The sequence below is a fragment of the Dipodomys merriami genome, unplaced genomic scaffold (genome assembly GCF_024711535.1).
Source record: "Dipodomys merriami isolate MVZ:Mamm:240054 unplaced genomic scaffold, mDipMer1.0.p SCAF_13, whole genome shotgun sequence".
In the NCBI taxonomy this organism is placed as follows: Eukaryota; Metazoa; Chordata; class Mammalia; order Rodentia; family Heteromyidae; genus Dipodomys; species Dipodomys merriami.
This window is the reverse complement of record NW_027202604.1, coordinates 7,060,052-7,078,858: the sequence shown is the minus strand read 5'-3', so window position 1 is coordinate 7,078,858 and position 18,807 is coordinate 7,060,052. Positions and strand designations below refer to the sequence as shown.

Below are 18,807 nucleotides of genomic sequence, written 5' to 3'. Positions count from 1 at the left end.
GCTTGAACTCAGGATCTGGACCCTATCCCTGAGCCACTGTGTACTCAAAGCTAGCACTTTACCACTTGAGTCACAGTGCCATTTCTGGCTTTTTCTGAGTAGATTATTGGAGATAAGAATCTAACGGACTTTCCTGGCCCGGCTGGCTTTGAACCATGATCCTCAGATCTCAGCCTCCTGAGTAGCTAGGATTATAGGCATGAGCCACCTGCACCTGGCAGATCAGCATTTCTTAAAGTTATCCAGAAAGCTAACTGGGCTGTGCTCCCCAGATTATGCAGGGCATTTCCTCACAATCTGTAGGTGTGGATGGGGAAATGGGTGTGAGTATGGATACAGGCACCCTGTAGGTGATGCGTCTCAGGAGAATCCTGGTGAGCACAGATACAAATACTGTGATGCTGCCAGAGACAGGTGGCTCGTGCCTGTAATCCTAGCTACTCAGGAGGCTGAGATCTGAGGATCTAGGTTTGAAGCTAACCCAGTCAGGAAAAGTCCGTGAGACTCATCTCCAATTAACCAGCAAAAAGCCAGAAGTAGAGCTGTAGCTCACATGCTAGAGCACTGGCCTTGAGCACAAAAGCTCAGGGACAGCATCTAAGTCCTGAGTTCAAGCTCCAGGACAAGCACACAAAAAAGAAAAATCTTTTCTCTTGTCTCCAGAAAGACCTCTAGGGCTTTAGAGTTGTTAGGAAGTTGATAGAGGAAAGTGAATTTGACGTCCTTCCCTGAGGACGTCATTTCCCTTCCCCAGTATTGGAGATCAAATAGATCAAAGTGCTACAGCCAAGCCTGGTGCTGTGGACCTGGAATCGGAAAGTTAAAGCAGAATCACATATTTGAGGCCAGCTTGGGCTATGTAAAACTCTGTCTCAAGAAACTGAAAACAGAATTGGTCTGATGTATCTTGAAGTGCCATGTGGATGGTCAGAGTGGCAGAACTCAGGACTGATGGGCTGTCAGGCTAGCACTAGACCTTTGTGGAAGGTTCTGGAAGGAGTAAAAATAACTTAAGGTGATGGGTGATTCATGGCCACAGAATAATCTAAGGTCCTAATATCTGGAACCCATTTAGTGCTTTACTTGAAAAAAGAATCTGTGTGTGTGTGTGTGTGTGTGAGAGAGAGAGAGAGAGAGAGAGAGAGAGAGAGAGAGAGAGAGAGAGAGAGAGAGAGAAATCAGGGATCTTGAGATGGGAGATTATCCTAGGTTATCTGGGTGGGGCTTATAGTCACCCATATCTTTGTAAGAGGGAGGTGGAGGAGAGGACTGTGTGAAGCTATCAGTAGAGTTAAAAATGCTGCCCTTTAAAGATTGGAGAAGTGTGGCCACAAGCCAGGGAATGGCAGCAGCCACCTGCAGCTTGAAGAAAAACTGGAAGCAAGCGGTAGATTCTCTCCTGATCATGCAGAAGGAACATAAACCTTTGATTCAGGCCCAGTAATTCTTATTTCAGATTTGGGGCCTTGTACAAGGGTGAAGTTTTACTGTAGTTAGCACCCTGCACATGACAGTGATGTGTCACAGCAGCCTTAGGAAGCTGATGCATCAGGGATGGCAGTCTCTGCAAGGTTGTTCTGTGGGACACACTGCAAGTGTTTGTGTAGGGTACTGGGTTGCAGCAGGAACTTGGGTTTCTTGTAGCAGGTCGAGGGGAGCTTGGATGGGTTTCATCACAGAGTTAGGCATCAGGACAGGACTCTTTTGATCCAGCTTTCATCTGTTCAGCTTCATGGAACTATCTGAAAAATAAACTAAACAAACTAAAAAGCAAGCGGGGCGGGGGGTGGGGAGGAGCCTAGGAAAGTGGCTCAGTGGTAGAGTACTTGCCTTGCATACATAAGGTCCTGGGTTCGATTCCTCAGCACCACATAAGCAGAAAAGGCCAGAAGTGGCATTGTGGCTCAAGTGGTAGAATACTGGCCATGAGCTGAAGAGCTGAGGTACAGTGCCCAGGCCTAGAGTACAGGCCCCACGACTGACTAAATAAATAAATAAAAGCAAAGGGGCTAGGGGCATGGCTCAAGTGGTAGAGCATTTGCCTAGCAAGCATGAAATCCTAAGTTCAAGCCTCAGTACTAAAAAAATAAATGAACTTTCAAAAATGCAGAGAAGAGTATTCATCCTTCTGATCTTCTGTCTGTTGATGCTAACTCAGAGTCTCATGTCCCTATGACCACCATGGTTAATGACATGTGGTGGATGGGATGGGAGAGAGGGATGGGGTCAAGTTGCCAGAAAGAGGTTGTAAACAGCTGGGTGTGTTGGCGTTGGTGTAGGAAGGACCCAGGGCAGTAGGGAGCTAGCTGGCTGAGAAGGTCTGTATTTTGTTGACTGTAGACCTCGGTCTAGTTGAACCATTTGTGTGGAACACTGGAGTGATGCGCATGCCTGGAACCTGGGATTATCAACTTGGGTTGATTCCAATGGACTCTAGGATGGACTTAATGCATTGGTCCCCAAATCTTGTCACCTTTGAAGTGTTCGCCTCGGGGCCACCTAGGAACTAGGGCCCCTCATCTGGACATGCAGAGTCAGCAAGTCAGGGGTATGGATTAGGGTTCTGTATGTACAAAATTCAACCAGACCCAGGAGACCAACCCACACACACACACACACACACACACACACACACACACACACACACACACACCCCTCTCTCTGTTAGGAATTCACACACACACACACACACACACACCCCTCTCTCTCTGTTAGGAATTCACACACACACACACACACACACACACACACACACACACACACACACACACACACACACACACACACACACACACACACACACACACACACACACACACACACACACACACACACCTCTCTCTGTTAGGAATTCAACCAGACCCAAGAACCATTTATTCACTAGAGTGGCAGGAGGCCACCCTAATCCCCCCCCACACACACACCCCTGTCAGGAAGGCTGTTAGGAGGTGCTCAGGCTCCCTCCACTTTCAAATCAGTGGCCTCTTTGAGGCAAGGTTCTCAAACGGCCTCTTGAGTTTGGGGTAAAAGAGGGTGTTTACATTTGCCAGGTACTTCTAATCACATGGCAGCTTAGATCTGAAAAAGCTCAAGAGTAAGTCTAACAATGCCAAGGTTTCTGGTCTCATTTTTCTACCTTTTTCCCTTCTAATGATAAATGGACCTCACAGTCACACAGACCTAGTGACTGGACTGTGAGAGAGGCTAATGCACACATAAAGACCTTTGAGTGTTCTTACAGCTTTCCTCCTGTTATCCAATATGTGGAAGCATCTGCAATCTCCTCTAAGTGATGTATACCATGCAGTATCCATGCAGACTGTGGCATTACTCAGTGTGGAAAGGAATTGGGCCTCGTACTTGGTACAGCATGGACAAACTGGAAGTGAAAGAAGACAGTCAGTGTTGGACACCCATGGCTCACACTTGTAATCCTAGCCCCTCAGGAGGCTGAGAACTGAGGATCATGGTTCAAGCCAGCCCAGGAAGAAAAGTCTGTGAGACTCTTCAATTAACTAGTAAAAAGCTGGGAGTGGATCTGTGACTCCAGTGGTAGAATGCTAGCCTTTAACAAAAAAGCTCAGAGACCCTCAGACCCTGAGTTCAGGACACACACACACACACACACACACACACACACACACACACGCACACACACTTAAACAATCTCAAGAGATCACATAGCAAATGGATTTTACTTGAAGTGTTCAGATTAGGCAAATCTGTTGAGGTGGAAAGTGGATTAATGGCCACCAAGGGGACAGAGAGTGGAGGAGAGTGGCTACTAATAGATATAAAGAGGTACAGGATGTTCAGGGGCCTGAGGAAAATGCCTGAACCTTAGATTATGGTGACTGTCGCTCTGTGCCACTTAATTTTCAAGTTTTAAGTAGATGAACTTCAAGATAATTTCACTTGTACACCAATAAGCTGTAAAGGTGGTTCATGGTAATTTAGCCAACATAAATAAGGAAATAAAAGACTAACCTGGCCAGGCACTGGTGGCTCACTGCTTACCTGAGAGGCTGAAATCTGAGGATCCCGGTTTGAAACCAGTCCAGGTAGAAAAGTCTATGAGACTCTTAGCTCCAGTTTACCAGCTAAGAGCCAAATGTGGAGCTGTGGTAAAAGTGCTAGAGTGCCAGACTTGAGTGGAGGAACCTGAGTGCGAGGCCTGAGTTCAAGTACACACACAAACATGAACCTTTCCTGCTGGGAAGATCGTGATATAAGTCTTAGTGTAGATCCTGCCAGTGTGTATTCTGCCTATACTTGCACAGTTTTTACAAAGTTTGGATGATAGTGATTCATACTGTTGAAAAGTTTTATATTTAACAACATATCCTGAAAATGTTCCATCACTACTAGGCTTTTACTTTTTTATCTTTGCAGTGTTGCCCATGACCCGTGCTGAGCAAGCACTCGGCCACTGAGCGACACCCCTCGCTCAAAGATCCTTTCTTGAAGGAACAATTAACTTCCTATTTTAGGGCAGCTTTAGGTTTGCAGCAACATTAGACTGAAGCAAGTGAGAATTTCTGGGTGTGTCTATCCTCCCAACTACCAAAAGCTCCCCTAGAGTGGAACATTTGTGAAAACCCGAGGAAACTACATCTCAAATCCCTCACAGCCCCTACTTTCTTTCCATTGGATTTCACTCTTGGCGATGCATTGTCTGTGGGTTTTGACAAATACGTGGTGACATGCATCAAATCTTATAGTATCCTATAGAGCTGGTGCACTGGCCTAAACCCCTTCTCCTACCCTGGAACCCTGGAAATTACTGATCTTTTTGTCATCTCCATTGTTCTGTCTTTTCCAGAATGTTACATAGCTAAAGTCAGATAAGATGTAACCTTTTCAGATTGGCTTCCTCACCAGGTAATATAGACTTGGGAGTTCTCCCATGTCAAGGAGTGGCATGACTCATGTCTTTTCCTCTGTTTTATCCATCTATTCATCAACTGAAAGACATCTCTATTCTTTTCATGGATAAAGCTGATAGAAACACCCCGTACAGGTTTGGGGATGGACAGATGTTTCAGCTCTTAGATGTAAATGCAAAGGAATGTAACTTCTGCATTGTATGGTATGTTTAATTTTGTAAGAAATTGCCAAACTGTCTTCCAAAGTGGCTGTGACATTTTGCAGTCCCACCACCAATGGATGAGAGTTCCTGTTACCCCACATTTCACCAGCATTTAGTGTTGTCAATGTTTGGGATTTTGGCCATTGTCATAGTTGTATAGTGGTATCTTCTTGACTTTCATTTTCCTTAGTGACATGATAAATATGTGTGTGTGTGTGTGTGTGTGTGTGTGTGTGTGTGTGTGTGTGTTTGAGAGAGAGAGAGAGAGAGAGAGAAAGAGAGAGAGAGAGAGAGAGAGAGAGAGAGAGAGAGAGAGAGAGGGAGATTGTACTGTAGCTTAAACTCAGGGCCTGGATGCTATCCCTTAGTGACATTCTACCACTTGAGTCAGACCTCCACTTCCAGCTTTTTGGTGGTTAGAGAGAAATCTCACACACTTTTCTGCCTGCCTGGCTTTGAACCATAATCCTCAGATCTTAGACTCCTGAGTAGCTAGAACTACAGGCATGAGCGACCAATGCCCAGAAATAAACATCATATTTCATATATTTACTTGCCATATCTTTATTGGTGTCTATCTAGAGCTTATGCTGATTTTTAATTGTTTTCTTTCTTACTGATGAGTTTTAAGAGTTCTTTATGTAATCTGGGTACAAGTCCTTTTTCTGATATGTCTTCTGTGCCAATTCCAAGGCTTGAACTCCAAGCCTCACATTCACCTGGCTTTCTTGCTTGTGGCTGGCATTATACCACTTGAGCTACACCTTTAGTCCAGCTTCTTTGCTCATTAGTTGGTGGAGTCTCACAGACTTTTCTGCCCTGGCTGACTTTGATCCTGATCCTCCAGATCTCAGCTTCCTATGTAGCTAGGATTATAAGCCTGGAGCAAATACTTTCTTAGTCCATGGCTTGTCTTCTCATTCCCTTGAAGTCTTTACTTTGGAATTTTATCCCATTCAAACAAGTTGTACCTTTGATTTCACCTTGAAAAATTCTTGATGTCAAAAGGAGGTTTAGGTAAGAAAGTGAGTAGCAGAATTTGCACAAAGGCATCATTTTATTTAAAATCTATCTGTGCCACAGGATTCTGCAGATATAAACTTCTGATATAAACACTAAGTCACTTTCAAAGAAGCAAGATGACTTGTTTCTATTAACTATTAGTTGGGTATTGTATTTTCTAGTCTGTATCAGTTTTTATTGGGTAACAAATCATCCCAAGCATGACAGCTTCTGGTAATCATTTATTTAGCTAACGATTCTTCATCTCGGCAATTCTACTGTAGGGCACTTGGTGGATCATTGCTAAGTCACTAATGGCTTAGTGACTTAGAGTGACCTTACTTGTGTATCTGGCACTTGGCTGGCTTTTAGCAAGGGCAACAGATTTTTGCATATCTTAACATCCAGTAGGCTAGTACGGGATCCTATATAGGATGACCATCACAGAGTGTCCTTGATTGCTGCCCATTGGCAGGCCCCAATGTGTGGCCTTATTTCATGCCTCTGTTTGTATTGCATGTGTTAATGTCCCATTGACTAAATAAAGCCACAAAACCAAGCTCAGGGTTCAGTGGGAAAACAGATACTATCTCTCGATAGGCAAGCTGTGACACACCCCAGTGGTTCCAAAGCTGAGAAGGGACAAATCAATATGTATGGCCAGTTGAATAATAGCCCAGTCTTGACTAAAGGCCAGTGGCCTTGGTGCTTGGTGACTAGCATATGGCTCTGTGTATTTATATTCATACATGAATATAAGTATATTCATACATGAATATAAGTATATTCATACATGAATATACTTCTAACTTGCACATAAAGAATGCTCAGAAGCCAGGCGCTGGTGGCTCACACCTGTAATCCTAGCTACTCAGGAGGCTGAGATCTGAGGATCGCGGTTCAAAGCCAGCCCGGGCAGGAGAGACCATGAGACTCCTATCTCCAATAAACCACCAGAAAACCGGAAGTGGCGCTGCAGCTCAAGTGGTAGAGCGCTAGCCTTGAGCTGAAGAGCTGAGGGACAGCACCCAGGCCCAGAGTTCAAGCCCCACGACCGACAAAAAAAAAAAAAAAAAGAATGCTCAGAAAAGTGATAGCGCCACTTCTTGGCAGATTAGCTCACATTTTCAATAGCACATTTGTGTCTTGTTATTGTTAGATGTGATTAGAGCAGTGTTAATACGTTGAGAATAGATATGCTGTGATAGATCTATATACTGACTCACTCAAAAACTAATTGTGGGAACAAGGCAACTCCCTGTCTTTTTGGAGCTGGCATGCCAAGCAGTGGCCAGTGTGCTGGCATGGTGAGGTAAAATAGAGGGTTCCAGAAGGATTTTTGAGAGTTGGGCAATATCTTTGAGACCATTTTAGTTTCTTGATTTGGGTGTTTTTCTTTTACTAGCTTGTCCTTGGGTGGGTTACAGTCCAGATGCCGATGTTAACTCACTCAACAGCTTGCTTTATGTAGGCTTGGAGGGAGAATGAGAGGAGACTACAGGGCAGTCAAGGGCCTGCCAACATGTCCTGGGAGCTGGAAATGGACATTCTGGGCACCTCAGAAGCCTTATTAGTTGTGCATGCACTTACCAGGAGCTGAGTTCTTGGAGGACGTGCTGGGGGGATTAGCACAGTGTGATTTCATTTGAGGAAAGGAGAACCAGTAGGAGCAGAGTGTTGTTAGAATGGCGTAACCATAGCAACAAGATGCTGACAGTGAGGGTTCCACAAAGAGAATATTGACTGGCTGTGATTGCCCCAACCCCGATTGGAAGGATGACACTTCACATTTACCAAGCAGAGCGGGTCAGAGGGAGAAAAATCATAGGTGCTATGTATGTTGGGTCCCTTGCTAGATTGGATAGCAGACTAATGCTTTCATTTCCATCCCTCCCTTTCTTAAGGTTTTGAACCAACCTTTATTCAGAGACATTTCCTGGGTCACTCTCAGGCCTCTACTGCCAATAGGTAAAGGTGGCGATTGTGACTTCAAAGTCTTAGAATTTTTATAGACTAACTTACCCTTTCCACTCCAAAGTATCTTTTCAATGTACACTGTGGAAAAGCTCTTTTGAGCCAATCCTATTTTCTGGCTAACAGATTAAAGTGAAAAATGAGAAAGAAAGGTTAGAAATATGATCCCCTCACCTCCCCCCCGCTCAATTCTCTAGAGAGAGAATAATAAAGTGATAAATCATATTTACTCCCAGAAAGTCTGTCCTCCCCCTCAAAGGAAGTAAGAAGGAATTGGTAAGTCCCCAGATGGGGAAAATGTTTCTTGTTATCAAACAAAGCTGGTTCTACATCTGCAGAGAGGACTTGCTGGCCCACTGAACTGGCTTGTGCACTTGATATCTGCAGCTGGAGTCCACGAGCATCTCACTGTTGAAGCATGCGGTCCTGCTGTGAGTGGCCGACAGCACGTAGGGGTCTGGAGTTGATAACTGCATGCAGAACTGTAGTGCCTGTCCATTCTAATGGTCAGAATCCGCCCCAGCCATCACGCCCTTGATCTTCAAACATCCAGCCTCATTACTTTCCCGGGGTCAGAGAACCAATCCCTCCTGGTTCTCATTCTGCGTAAGTGTGCACTTAGATAGCACATAAGGATATATCCTGTCCCTCCAGCCCAGTGCCTGTTCCCCTGCCCACCTCCCTCAGTGTAGGACTTCAGAAAACCATACATAACAGGGCCAACTTCCCAGTGTGCCCAGAATCCGTGGCACTGTTATCTTGAACATGCAGATTTGCTTTCCCTGCCAGGCTGGCGAGCTCCTATAGGAGATCCAGGCAAGGCGGGTAGCTGAGGTTCTTTTCCCTGACTATGGCCTTTTATCTCTCCTTCCCAGGGTAGGCTGGTGGCTCTGCTGGCCTCACACCAGTTACCATAAATTAGACGTCAGGAATCCAGAGATAATGCGAGTTCACAGTGCATCTGGCACAGAGGAAAGGAGGGCTAGGTGTCTCAGCCTCCAGGATAGTGGAGAATTAGCAATACTGAAACTTCCCGGTAGCAGCTATTAGTTTATTTCTCTCCAGTCAAACCAGGAATTTTTTTTTTTTTTTTTTTTTTTACTGATTGTCCTACTAGAGATATGCTTGGGTATTAGCACTTTCTAGAATAATGGATATGTAACCAGGTAGCTTTTGTCATGTAATAGAGCATGCCAAAGGTCAATAATGCTTCCCCTTTGCTCATGTGCTTTAGGTCAGCTGGAGGATTCTTGCTGCTAGAGTCAGGCTTCACTCTCAGCTGCAATTGAAGCCAGGTTTTTTAGACCTTCCCCCCCCCCCCCCAGGCCCAAAGCCAGAAGTTCTGAGTTAGGTTCAGTCATTTGCTCTTATATACCAAATAACGAAACATGGTGAAGGGCAGAGAATAAAGACTTACTACATGACAGCCATGGGAAGACAGCACTTCAGTGTATCTTCAGCCATCCTCAGAGGCACAGACATTGGCTTTAGATAACAGAGGGAGAAAAAATGGGAGCAGAGGATGAGAAAGACGTGCAGAGTTAAAATAGTCCCAGGTTGCAGGTATGGACTGGTTGACCATTAGCTCAGTCTTTGTCCTAGGAGGAATTCCAGATAATTTGTTATCACTTTATTTCTGGAACAGGAACAAGGTGATCTCCTGAATTTTTGGCTGCTTGCTTTTAAGATGATAAGAAGACATTGCTTAGCCAGGTGCTGGTGTTCACACCTATAATCCTAGCTACTCAGGAGACTGAGATCTGGGGATAGTGGTTCAAAGCCAGCCTGAGCAGAAAAGTCTGTGAGATGAGACTTTTATTTCCAATTAACCACCAGAAAACCGGAAGTGGCACCGTGGCTCAAAGTGGTAGAGCACTAACTAGCCTTGAGCAAAAGAGCTCAGGGACAGCACCCAGGCCCAGGGTTTTAACCATACCACTGACAAAAAAAAGAAAAGAAAAGAAAAAGCTATTACTTATTAGAGTACAGATTGCCTTCTATACAATATTTGTTTGTTTGTTTTTTGTCGGTCGTGGGGCTTGAACTTTGGGCCTGAGCTCTGTCCCTCAGCTCTTCAGCTCAAGACTAGCGCTCTACCACTTGAGCTACAGCGCCATTTCCTGCCATCTATACAATATTAATACCTGTAAATCTAATCTTGTAGCCCAGAGTTGACTGTAGCAGAAAAGAGCACAGATTCAAAGTTGGGAACTCAAGTTGCCTCTTACTGACTCACTCGGAGGTCTCTGTAGTCTCTTATGAAATGGCAATTGACATAGAATCTCTTACAAGTCTTCTGGTTGGCTGAGTCAAATGTCTGTCATCAGTCAACAGGCTAGCCTGGGCTTGTCTACATGGCTAGGCAGTGTTCAGTGAGAGGCAGACCCACCTAGCAAGGCCCTGGAAGGCTGGGTTCAGGACCCTTTTCAGGACCCTTGTAATCACATCAGTCAGATCCTATTTGTCTGTCTGCAGTTAGGTTGTAGAGGACTCTGTGGAGGAAGGTATTGTACTTCAGCTAATCATAGTGCTGTCCAGCATTGTGTTAACCCAGACAGCAGCAGAACTAGCTCCTTTGGTGCGTGATGGAGACAGGCAGAGATGGGGATTCACTAGCCCAGATGGTGAGTAATCTTGGAACTGAAGCTTTCTCCTCATAATGTGTATTTACTTGCATCTGCCTCTTTTTCTACATCTAAGAACTAAGCTTTTTTTTTTTTTTAACTTATTCTCTTTGAACATTTCAAAAGCCAAAGTTGTCTAAAACGAGACACTGCTCTCTTTGAGACTCTATTATGTTGCCCTAATTATATATCAGCTGAATGTTTTTTTTCTGGAGCATTGTGTATAAAACAAAGAGAAAAACATCCCCAGTGGCCAGCCAGCCAGTGTGCCTGTCCCTCCTCTGGTTGGCAGGAACCCAAGTTCTGGGAGACGCTGAGAGTAAAATGAAGGGCAGCCCTGTGCTGGCTTTAGAGGGCTTTGCCCTCTCTCCAGAGAGAACAGAGGGGTTTCTATCTACCTCCATGGGCTTCCACCTTTGCTTCCTGGGTGCCCAGGGTAGAGATTGGTGAACGGATTGTGGGGCAGGCAGTGCCTTGCCTTTCGGGACACTGAGGAATGTGTAAGTGGTACACAACTGGACCAGTATTAGCACATCTGCTTTTCATTTGATAGCAGAGGACAAGTGTCCCCTCTTTGCAGCTTGGCATTCTCTTCCTGCCCTGCCTTGAGTCTCCACTTTGCTTCTCTGGGAATGTGATCTACTTCTCTGCCACTGGGGCTGGTGTGTCCTGCTTACCCCCTCACCAGAAATCCAGTCCTGAGCCAGCCTCCTCTCCTCTTGAGTTTTCATCTTCTCTGCATTGGCTGATACCTTCAAGGTCTGATTTCCATTCTAGTCTTTTCTTGACACTAGACCATCAATTTGTTTCCTTTTACTGCTATAACAAGTTAGTATGAATTTAGTGGCTTACAATGACATGTTTATTAGCTTACAATTCTGGAGGGATATTAAGAGCTAAAGTAAAGGAGTTGACAGTACCACAGTCTCTGGAGATGGTAGGAGAGAATCTCTTGCTTGTCTATTCTCGATTCCACAGGCTATCTATATTCCTTCGCTCAGGGCCCTTCCTAGGCTGTCTGGTCTGTGCTTGTCAGGACATCTTCTCTGACTCTGTCCTTCTTGCCTGTCTCTCTTAAAGGCCTTTTTAAAATTGCATCTAGAATAATCCAGGATAAATTGTCCATCTCAGGATCGTTAACTTGATCATAGTCACCAAATCCATGTTACTATGTCAGGAGGCATAGCAAAAGGCTCAGCAGTTAGGATGTAGACATCTTTGGAGACTGCCACCGTCTGTCTCATTCTGCTGCCTCCTGTACAGGTTCCTTGCACTCCTCAGGCCTATGGTAGAGTCCATTTCCTTCATTGTACCTCCTCATCCTGTGTGTCCTGGTTTAACATATGAGCAGCCATTGCCCAGCTAATGCCTCATTAATGGGCATTGGTCTCCAGTGTCTTCCTCTTATACACAGGCCTCCAGTGAAGGACTTCATACATTTTTTTAACATGTAAGATAAATTCCCAGAAGCGAGACTGTAGGATCAAAGGGTAAACATATTTGTAATCTTGAGCGATATTGTCAAGTTGTTCTCCAGTGGGGCTGACTCGGTTTGCCCTCCCATCAGCAGAGTGGAAGGGAGTTTGCTTCTCAACAGCCTGGTCAACAGAGTGGGCAGTGGTCACACACCAAGGCTTTTTACCAGGTTGATGGGTAAAGTACACACACACACACACACACACACACACACACACACACACACACACACACACACACACACACACACACACACACACACACACACACACACACACACACACACACACACACACACACACACACACACACACACACACTACCTCAAGGTACTTTGATTTGCATTTCTTTTAAGGAGATTCTGCATTTTCTCATGTGCTTCATAGCCAGTTGATTTTCCTTTTCTCTGCTCTCTCGACATATCCTTGTCCATTTTGAAATTTAGATCACTGGGTTTACCTTTTTTTTTTTTTTTGGCCAGTCCTTTGGCTTGGACTCTGGGCCTAGGCACTGTCCCTGAGATTTTGTGCTCAAGGCTAGTACTTTACCACAGCTCTACTTCCGGCTTGTTTTGGTAGTATATTGGAGATAGGAGACTCATGGACTTTCCTGCCCAGGCTGGTTTTGAACCATGATCCTCTGATCTCAGCATCTTGAGTGGCTAGGATTACAGACATGAGCCATTAGCTCTTTCTTACTGATTTCTAGAACCTATATGTATATACAAATATTTTCCCATTTCATCATTTGTCTGGATTTTGGAGACACTGATTTTGTCATGGAGATAGATTTTTATGCAGTCAAACTTATTTTTATTTTTTTGGTTTCTGAAGTGTTAAGTTATTTAGAAAGTGTTTGCAGTGGATCCTTTAAATACTAAAAGAGTACGATTGTGTTAAAGAAGAGAAATTGGACACAGGCATCTATCTTCTGAAAAAGATTCAGTGAAATGATAATAAGGGAATAATGTGGATAGAAAATTGAATAGAGTTGATCTTCATATTTATGAATTCTACATGTGCAAATTCACCTGCATACTAAGACTTCATCTGCAACTCCAGAATTAATGCACAGGGCGCTTTCCAAGCTCTTGTAAATCTGCAGAATGTTTGGACCCCGACCTCCGAGGCGCTTGATTATACTTGAGGCCAGGCTCTGCCCCATCGTTGTGTTGCTCATGCTATAAACAAGTGCCTTCCTTGGGTCTTATACATAAGGTCACGTTTTCCCCATTTTGTGCCTCTTTTTTTGACCTTGTTGTTACAAGAAGCTCCTGGAGTAGTGAGGCAGTACTGTGCAGTATTTCTAAGCACAGAATGCTGTGATGTGCCCTACAGAGCATATAGATTTTATTCAGTCTTGAGTTGGGTGGTGAGTTCAATGTTAATGAATCAACAATGTGTGCCAAACAAAATGTCTTTAAACAGAAACAAACATAAAATAAGGCTCTATGTTGATTGGTTGATAAAAATACAAGAACCTTAACCTTTTTTTTTCCCCTTAGGTGATATGGTTCAGTATTCACTAATTCAGTGTTCAAACGAGTATTATAAAATGTAGTTACTAGCCAGGCACTGGTGGCCCACCCCTGTAATCCTAGCTACTCAGGAGGCTGGGATCTTAGGGTTGAAGTTCAAAGTAATCCTAGCTACTCAGGAGGCTGGGATCTTAGGGTTGAAGTTCAAAGCCGCCCAGGCAGGAAAGTCCATAAGACTCATTTCCAGTTAATCACTAGAAAATGGGAAGTGGCGCTGTGGCTAGTAGTGAGAAAAAGCGCATAGATAGTCCCCAGTCCCTGAGTGTCAGCCCCATGACTGACAAAATAAAATAAAATTTTAAAAAATGTAATTACTGAGAATAACTATACATAAATAAGTGGATGGAAGATAGATATTCATAAGAGAAAAATTGAAGAGATACCAGTTATTTCAGCAGGTTTTTATGTGTATATTTATTTATTTATTTTTGCTGGTTTTAGGCATTGGTCCTTGGCGTGGGCATTGTCCTTGAACTTTTATGTGCTTAAGGCTAGTACTCTACCACTTGAGACATACCTCCACTTCCAGTTTTTTTGGTAGTTTATTGGAGATAATAGTCTCACAGATTTTCATGCACAGACTGGCTTTAAACCACTATCCTCAAATCTCAGCCTCCGGAGTAGCTAGGTTTACAGGTGTGAGCCACTAGTGCCTGGCTCAGCAGTTTTGTAGGAGGAGGAAAGTGGATATATATCCAGCAAAGTAGATGAAGCCCTTTTTGTCTTGAGAATCGGTAGCTCACATCTGTACATCTGTAATGCTAGCTACTTAGGAGGCTGAGATCCAATGAATGTGGTTTGAAGCCAGCCCTAGTGAGAAAGTCTGTGAGACACTTATCTCTAATTAAGCACCAAAAAAGCCAAAAGTATAGTTGTGGTTCAAGTGGCAGATTAAGCCTTGAGCAATGAAGCTTAGGTACAGCATCCAGGCCCTGAGCTCAGGCCCCAGGACCAGCACAAAAAACAACATCACCAGGGAAAGGATAGTGAGCTGCAAAGCTAGAAACAAGGATAGTGGTATCAAGTCCATAAATGTTGCCGAAAGATCCATGCTTCCAGAGCTCTGCTAGCTATAGAGATAGTGCAGAGATCAGCAGAAACCACTCAAAGAGATAAAGTACACATATCCATGAAACAAAGCCAGGATGCTAAAACAAAAAACAAATAACTGAAAGATAAGAGCGAGCTTTAAGGTACTAAAAATAGGACAGCACAAAAAAATTAAAACACCATTAAGAGGCTGGAAGATAAATGAAGGAAATCTCTTAAATGATAGTATAAGGAAATAGGAGTGGAAAGGTCATGAAATTAAACCATTTTGACAATAGGAGGTCCAAAAAGAATGAAGTCTGAAAATGTAGGGGAGAAAGGTTATTTTAAAAAAGAAAATCCACCACCATTTTTCAGAGTTGAAGGACAAGAGTTCTTAGATTGCAATGCTATCAAGTATATGGTCTTTGAAAAAGACACACAAGTAAGGCACATTGCTGTGAAATTTTAGGAACTTGGGAGGTGGAGAAGAGGTTCTACCCAAAGGATTAATAACACAATGTTTATTTCAATAACAATGCCAGCATCTAGAAGCTAGAGAGCAATTTTTCCATCAAAATTTTGATGGAAATATAAACTTTAGCCCTATGTTTGTACTCAGAAGATGAAGACAGAGGCATATTTAGGAATGCCAGAATTCAAATGACTTCTGGGGCATTGTTTTCTAGGTAAAGGAAGTGCTCCATTGAAATGAGAAGGGAACCAAAGAAAAACACACCAGCCATAGAGGATAGTGTAAGAAGGACTCAGGCCTGGAAGCCAGTCAGAGCAGATTGGAACAAGGGTTTAGAGAGCTCCAGAAATGTCTCTAGTGAAGACCACATGGTGAAGCTTTTATGTGCAGGGGATATCTACAGGTAGCATCAAGGTATTGAAATATGTGGAATAGATGAATTATGGATATGTGTAATAGCAAGTAATTGAAAAATAAAAACACATAATTCTTAACTTTAAAAAAGCCAGTTATAGTTTTTTAAAAGGTGGCAATGGCACAGCATTGAGCAAAACATCTAGAAGGTGTAGTAACATATACACTGTCACTGGTTTAAAAATTATATAATGTAAAATACAGATGGAAATTCAGGAAAAGAAAGAGCAAACTGACATTCAGGGTCTAAAGTTTTTTTTTTCTTTTTACTGGATCACAATGTAGCCTCCTAATTCTTTCCCCACAGGTACAGTCTTTAACAGTGGTTAAAACAAACAAACAAACAAAAACAAGTACCTTTTAATTTAGTAAACTCTCCATTCTGGCCATGATTTTTGGAGGGCACGGGAAGGGTGTGTGGCTGTCTGTTTCCTCAGTTGATTTGCGAGCACTGGAGAAATTACAAGGAACAAAGGGAAAAGGAGCCATAAATACAAATGAATTCCTTTTATACAAGTTGAAAAACCACAGGACATGCTCCACTTTCTTTTCTTTTTTTTAACACTCCAGGTGTGATGGGAGATTACGTATCCACCACAGGAGAGAAGAGACTTAATTAAAATTTTTGCTCCAACTCACAGAAAGAAATGTCTTTCCGTTTGATAAGCAGGCTGGCTTTTGAGTGCTATTGCTGCTTTCTTCTCTTCTCGATGGAGTGTCACAAAAAAAGCAGATCAAAGAGAGCCTTCCATCCGGATCTGTTTCTTACCACCTTTCATAGCTAATGGACTTAAAAGTGTCAGCCACTGACTGGGAGTGTTCATCAAGCTGGTTTGGAAATGCTATCTTCTTACTGTATTGATAATATGCAAACGGACTTTGGTAGATGTTTATGGAAAACCACATTCAGCATTAATTAAACAGAGACCAGCCCAAAGAGTTAGAATGGGGAGAGCTTGGAAGAGGGTCACACCGCTTCCACCATTTGTATTTTACTCATCAACTCTACCCAGTGAGTGATTGATGGCCAGAAATTAGCACTTGAGATTGAACCCTCCCAAGCCCAGTAGGTCTTGTGTTTTTCCCCTTTTCTTTTTGGTCTTTCAGCTGTTGCACCCTCTAGCCGACATCTCTTACCCCAAGGGGAGGGAAAGTGTTTCAGAGAAATTTCCTGCTGTTTTTCTCTTCAAGATAGTGACAAAATGAAATAAAATGGAGCAAAATAGAAGCGGCAGGGTGAGGCCTGACTGAGAGGCTGGGTCAGGCTGCCGCTGGAGTTGTTCATTGTCTTGCAGCTCTAGGCACCCGCAGAGAAAACTCGAGTCTGGGGCTACTGCCACCAATAAAAGGAATCCGTTCTGCCACTCAGGGCTTTGTGAGGTGCCAAAGCTTGTCCTGGTTACTATGGCTACTGTCTGATTGTGGTGGGTTTGTCACAGTGCTTGATAAAGTGGGAAGGTTATTCTTGATAGACCCAAGTCATCATAACCCTGCAAAGCTTAGAGTGTGGATTTAAATTTTTAAACCGGAAATGCTGGGGTGGGGGAAGGGAATCTCAGCATATCACAGCCAATGCCACCACACTCTTCGGCCTTAGGGCTGTGCCCAGCAGGAGGAATCGTGGCTATGGGGCAAAAAGGGGAGGTGCCCCTGTATCCTAAGGGCTGCTGGCCACTTGCTGAGCCATCTTGGTCTGATTGGAGCTTCTAAGACACCCTTTCCTGACACCTGTAAATTGATGATCCTCTCTCTCTCCCCTCTCTTTCTCCCTCTCCCTCATCCCCCCCTTCCTAGTTCCCTTCCTTTACTAGTTTAATGCCCCACTCCCCAGTATTTCCCACAGACACAGCTGATCCTTTAAAAGTCTGTGTTTTTCTTCCTCAGAAAGCAATAGGAACCCTTAGATTGGACATGACTATAGACATGGTGTCTGTGTGTTTGTGCTAGTACAGGGGCTTGAACTCAGGGCCTGGTTGCTTTCCCTTAGCTTTTTTGCTTAAGGTTGGTGCTCTCTCATTTGAGTTACAACTCCACTTCTGGCTTTTTGGTTATTTAATTGGAGCTAAGAGTCTCACAGACTTTCCCACCCAGCTGGCTTCAAACCAGAGTCTTCAGATCTCAGCCTCCTGAATAGGTAGGATTACAGGCATGAGCCACCAGTGCCTGGCCGACTTTTTTTTCCCCAGAAGATGAACTAGGAGGTGAGCTAGGCAGAAGTCTCTGGCTTAGTTGCAGGGATCTACTCTTTAAAACACAGTGTCCAGCAGCTCCCAGATTCTGATTCAGCAGATCTAGGCTAGACCGAGGATCTATATTTCTCCAGTTTTCAGGTGAGACCTTTTGCTGGCTCCACCAAGCTTTGAGAGCCTCTGGATAGGCCCGTACTTTGTTTCATACAGTTGAGGAGGAAAACAAGGCTCCCAAAGGATAGTTTGCCAGGAGGTTTAGGTGACTTGGCATGGTGAGTGGGTGCCCAGTTATAGAAGCTCAGGAGGTAAACAGATGTTCCCTTATCTCTCTTCTCCTTAGTCAGGACAGCAAGATGAGCTAGATTTGTTCTCCCAAGACCACCAGACCCTAGGCCCTCTGTGAAGAGCATTCCAGAACAAAACACAAAAGGTGCTGACTTCAAGTTCTGCCCACTCTATCTCTCCCCCACCCAAGAAGCCCAGTTTGACCACAGCCTAGACCCACCCTGCCCCCTTCACTGATGTTTGAAGCCTGGGTGGTTTCAGATGAAGTGACATTACTTGCCTATTTGTTTATTGTGAACTCTCAGGGCTGGACAGAGCCTTTGTACCCAGTGTATCTCTGAAATACTACAAGGATGAATCTATGTGCCTACACAGGCTGGAGAATACCCGAGCAGTGTGAGTGAGATTTCCCACATCCAAAGACAAGAAGCCAGCTGACAAGGGGAGCCTCCGTGCACCCAGGGCAGGGATAGGGTGAGGGGTGCTGAGGAGAAGTGAGGCCTACTATCCGTATAGTGAACCCAAGTGGCAGCCTCACATTCTGGGCTGGCTGCCTGTGCCAGCAGGGCTGTGTTACTCAATTGAAAGACGATTGTTGGGTTGGGAAGGTGGCTCAGTGGTAGAGCGCTTGCCTTGCATGCATGAAGCCCTGGGTTCGATTCCTCAGCACCACATAAGCAGAAAAAGCTGGAAGTGGTGCTGTGGCTCCAGTG

The 18,807-nt window shown here is 44.1% G+C and overlaps 1 protein-coding gene and 1 long non-coding RNA gene across 3 annotated transcripts in view; one reads left to right on the top strand and one right to left on the bottom strand.

Moving 5' to 3' along the window:
- Rftn1 (raftlin, lipid raft linker 1) overlaps positions 1–18,807 on the top strand; it is a 222,179-nt gene that overhangs the window by 190,318 nt on the left and 13,054 nt on the right. The gene's annotated exons all lie outside the window — the stretch shown is intronic.
- On the bottom strand, positions 9,537–16,932 carry LOC138824663 (uncharacterized). Its single transcript, XR_011371149.1, has 3 exons — positions 16,758–16,932; positions 15,978–16,071; positions 9,537–9,663 (listed from the first exon to the last, which is right to left on the bottom strand). It is a non-coding gene; the product is annotated as an uncharacterized lncRNA (long non-coding RNA).